The sequence below is a fragment of the Benincasa hispida genome, chromosome 9, assembly GCF_009727055.1.
Source record: "Benincasa hispida cultivar B227 chromosome 9, ASM972705v1, whole genome shotgun sequence".
Classification (NCBI taxonomy): Eukaryota; Viridiplantae; Streptophyta; class Magnoliopsida; order Cucurbitales; family Cucurbitaceae; genus Benincasa; species Benincasa hispida.
Window position 1 is genome coordinate 48,961,685 of NC_052357.1, and position 5,550 is coordinate 48,967,234.

The following is a 5,550-nucleotide window of genomic DNA, read 5'->3' on the forward strand; positions in this document are numbered from 1 at the left end:
ATTACCAAGGTAACCTTTTTGGTGGTGTCATACTCAACTCGACGCAGCCAAGGTTCTGTGGAGGCCATTCGTGGTGTTCGGGGTGTTCGAGTTCGTTGTGATCGTGCAGTGTAGAGTTCATGCTGTGGTCGAGCGTTCGTGATCAAGGGTCTTGAAGATGAGTCTTCAGAGGTATATTAATTTCTTCCCTTGATCGTGTAGTAAAGCATGTCGTAACTTTTGTTTTGCGCATAGCCTATATTTCTGTTTGTGACTGTAATTGTGTATGTTCATATATGATTGAAATTTGGAAAGATCCTTCCGCTGCTCAGGGAAATCCTCATGTAACCTTTGAAGAACTCTTTCTTCACGTATTTCCCTCGATCAGTCACCAACGCGTCCAATATCGCAAACGCAATGATCAACTGGAAGATCCTCGATCACCAGCGAGTAAAACTTGATCCTCGATCCTCGAATAGAACTTGACACAACCACAAGATTACCTTGGTATTCTCGTTGTGAGAATCTAGGATTTGTGGACTCTGTATGAATTTGGATAGAGGGAAGGAGGAAGTAAACGATCGAGTACGCGATGAACAATCGTATAGAAGAAGAAGGTCTATCGTATAGACTTGATACTCGATCGTTTAGTAAAATGTACTATCGTATAGTAAACTAGATAGTCAATCGTGTAGTGACTCGATCGTGAATTCTGTGAGATTATTCCACTGAATGATTTGAAATTTTTTTCTTTTTATCTCACGGTTACCATAAACCGTGTATAACCACCCACAAAGGTTGGCTATTTAGAAAAATAAATATTAATTATCGTAATTAATAAATTATAAATAAATACAATAACTAACTTACATATTATATTTATAACCTATAGTTTTAATATTGCATCATATGCAACATATAAACTATAGTTCTTTTTCTATTTTATGGCATTTAATATAAATCATATTTATATTAATTCTTCCAATCAAATAATTTATCAAATACATCAAATCAATTATATCATATATAATTGAATTAATTTAATTATGACATATATAATTAAATTCCCTCTTGTTAATTTGAACATTTCAAACTAATCCAAAAACTTATTCTCAACTTGAATCCATTGAGCTTCTAAGGGGACCTTATGGACCTGTAGCTTGAAGCTCCAACGGTACATGAATAACTGACTAACTCTTTAATCACGATATCTACCATCCATTAACTGTGGACACTCTACTAAAGACCGATAGCTGCACTCTTTGCATTACAGATATATTTTGTGTCCATATAACCAATCAACAGTGTAATGACCATTCACAAATTACTCGTAAGTATAGCTGGGCCAAATTACCGTTTTCCCCCTGTAGTTACATCTAATTCCTTAAGTACCATTGATTTCTCTAATGAAAAATAAGTCATAGTCCCATTATGACTGAGTCCTTTCTTCCAAAGATAGCGTGTGACCACTATGTTCAAGACCTGGAATCAGCCCTTAAGGAAGCAATTTATCTACTTACCCCTATATTGAGGAAGAAGTGAATTCCGTCTTATGAAGCTATGTTCCCAACTCCCCAATCAGACGAATCCCCAAAATGGTAGACTTGTTGAGTTGGCAATCTGGCCACTCTCACCCATACAAATCAAAGGATCGCCTTCATGAGCAGGAGTTCACAACTCACTTAGGATTCAGGTCATGTCACCTATATTCATCCTAGTGAAATGTAAGTCTCTATCATCAACAGTGTTATATAAAGAGACTAATCATTTCGTGGTCCGGTCTTATTCAAACTCTTTGTATAGGATACCCTCGCTAGCATATCTCTACATGAATGATCAGGATTAGATCATTTTGTAGCACTTTGCAACACTTGTAACACCTGCAAAGCGGGTCGTATACGTAGTGTCATCAGGATAAGGTACCCAATTCTATCCATTTACTACAAACTATTTAGGTTATTATTTAAACAAGATCCACCTGTATATCTCTATATACTTGTTTAAATTTATATAAAATAACCTCGGATCTTAGTTTATTGGATTGAGTAAATGCTTATAAAATAACACTTATTTTATTAATAACAATATATTTATACAGAGTTTACAAACTACGAGATTACAAGGAGCTTTAGGACACCATTTTCCAATAATCTCCCACTTGTCCTCAAGCCTATGAAGGCTAATGTACAATACAAAGATAGTACAAAATACAATAAACTAGGGCATACACTATACCCCAATAACATCTCCCACATGCCCTAGACAATGTGTTGCATATCTTGTAAACCCAGACTCTCTAGATGACCCTTGAACACTTTAGCTGTGAGAGCCTTTGTAAACGAATTAACAACGTTGTGCTCTGATGCAATCTTTATGACAATCACATCACTGCAATGCACAATCTCCCAGATCAAATGATATTCCTGTTCTATGTGCTTGCCTCTTCGATGACTCCGAGGTTCCTTAGAATTTCCTAAAGCATCACTGTTATCACAATAAAGTGTGATCGGTAAAGACATATTTGGAACAACTTCCAAATCAGTAAGGAACTTCTTAAGCAAAATAGCATCTTTAACAGCTTCACAAGTAGCTACGTATTCGGCTTCCATAGTGGAGTCTGTGATGCATCCTTACTTGATGCTTCGCCAGACCATAACTCCTCCATTCAGAGTGAACACTGACCTTGATGTTGATTTCTAAGAATCTCTATCAGTTTGAAAGTCAGAGTCTGTGTATCCTATAAGGATCAGATCCTTATCTCCATACACGAGCATATAGTCCCTCGTTCTCTAAAGATACTTGAGGATCGTTTTGACCACCGTCCAGTGATCTAACCCTGGATTAGACTGATATCGACGGACAATCCCTACTGCATAACAAATGTCAGGTCTAGTACATAATATTGCATACATAAGGCTACCAACAGCCGATGCGTAGGGAATCCGTCTCATTTCCTTAACCTCTTGATGTGTCTTAGGACACTATTCCTTAGACAAAACAATTCTATGTCTGAATGGTAACAAACCCTTCATGGAATTTTGCATCGAATATTTGACAAGCATCTTGTCAATGTATAATGCCTGAGACAAGACCAACCTTTTGTTCTTACGATCCCTTATGATCTGGATCCCTAGAATAAACTGTGTCTCCCCCAAATCTTTCATTTGGAATTGGGTGGCTAGCCATTGCTTAACGTCAGTCAGAAAACCTACATCATTCCCAATGAGTAGGATATCATCCACATATAACACAAGGAAAGCTACTGAGTTGTTGATGATTTTCTTGTAAACACAAGGCTCATCAACATTGTGATCAAAGCCATAAAATTTGATCGCAGTATCAAATCTTATATTCCAAAATCTAGATGTTTGTTTCAGTCCATAAATGAACTGATTAAGCTTGCAAACCTTTTGCTCTTGATCTTGTTCAATGAATCCTTCTGGTTGAACTATGTAGATGGTCTCTTCAAGATTATCATTCAAAAAAGGCAGTCTTGACGTCTATTTTCCATATCTCATAGTCATAATATGTGGCTATGGATAGGAGAATCCTAATAGGCTTTAACACGACAACAGGTGAGAAAGTTTCTTCATAGTCCACTCCCTCAACCTGGGTATAACCCTTTACCACAAGTTTAGCCTTAAAGGTCTGTACCATTCCATCTACACCTCTTTTCCTCTTGTAGATTCATTTACAACCTATAGGTTTTACCCCATCAGGTTGATCTACAAGCTCCCAAATAAAATTGAAGTACATAGACTCCATTTCTTGATTGATGGCTTTAATCCATTCATCTTTGTCAAGATCTTCCATTGCTTGCTTATAAGACAATGGATCCTCAACTCCATCATCAGATATAATGTTTTGGGCTTCTGTTAAACCCATGTAGCATACAGGTGGGTTCACAACCCTTCCACTACGTCGAGTCAATCTCAACTCTTGATTTACTTCATGGCTTATGATCCCTTATGTGTTCTTCTTCCAAGAAGGTAGTGTTTATTGATACAAACACTTTATTTTCACTTGGATCATAAAAGTATCCACCTCTCATTTTTTTGGGGTAACCTATAAATAGGCATACTTTCGAACAAGGTTCCAACTTTTTAGGGTTAGCCACAAGCACGTGGGTTGGACATCCCCAAATCCTGAAGTGGTGTAAATTATCTTTATGACCTCTCCATAACTCAAAAGGTGTTTCAGAAATACTCTTTGAGGGAACATTGTTCAAAATGTAAACTATAGTCTCTACTACATATCCCCAAAATGAGTCTGGAAGATGAGCATAACTCATCATAGACCGAACCATGTCCAACAAGGTTCTGTTTCTCCTTTCTGATATACCATTCTGCTAAGGTGTACCTGGGGTTGAGAGTTGAGACGTGATCCCATGTTCTATCATATAGTTCTAAAATTCTAAGTCCATATACTCTTCACTACGATCAGATCATGGTGTTTTTATCTTTTTACCTAATAAGTTTTCAACTTCAGTCTTATACTCCTTAAACTTTTCAAGAGCTTCAGACTTATGTTGCATTAGGTATAGATACTTAAATCTAGAATAATCATCTATGAAAGAGACGAAATATTTATACCCACCTCGTGCTCTTACACTCATCGGACTATAGAGGTCTGAATGTATGAGCTTCAAAGTTTCCTTGGCTCTATATCCTTTTCTAGTAAAAGGTCGTTTGGTCATTTTGCCTTCAAACCATGATTCATACTAGCAAAGAGTTTTCTTCTAAACCATTTAGAAGTCCACTTTCCACCAACTTCTCAATCCTATTGAGATTGATGTGACCTAACCTTAGATGCCAAAGATGGGTATTTTCTTTAGGAGAAACTCTTGGTCTTTTTACAGTTGTTGCTGTTTTGAACATTTCAGTATTAAGCAAGGCTTTTATGACTAATGGCCTTAGTACATACTGTTGGGGTTGATGCCCTAAAGTCTTGTGTGCTGTAGTTTGTAAACAATTTGTATGAACGCTTGTGATGTATAATATATGATGTTTACTTCACTTCTTGACTTTGCACATTTGGATGTTTTATTTACTTTACCACAAACCAATAAACTTAAAGTCCACGGTTGTCTTTATGTAACTTAAGCATGTATGTGGTGACATACAAGTGGATTATGTCTTAAGTGATAACCAAAATGGTCTGTAGTATATAGATATAGGAGGGAAACCTTATCTTGATAACGCTATGGATGTGACCCGCTTTGTGGAATAGTTACAATGGTTGTGACTTGCTACAGATGATCTGATCCTGATCATTCTTGTGTGGACGTGCGAGCGGGGGCATCCTCTACAAAGAGTTTGTATAAGACCTGACCACAAAGTGTCAACATCTCATCATATAACCCCGTTCATGACAGAGACTTCACTTCACTAGGATGACCATAGATAATATGACCTCAATCCTGAATGAGATGGGAACTCCCACCATTAAGGGCGGTCCTTTGATTTTCTTGGGTGTGAGTGCCAGAGCGCCGACTCAAACCTACCACTTTGGGGATTCGTCTGATTTGGGAGTTGGGAACTCAGCTACACAAGATGGAGTTCACTCATTCCC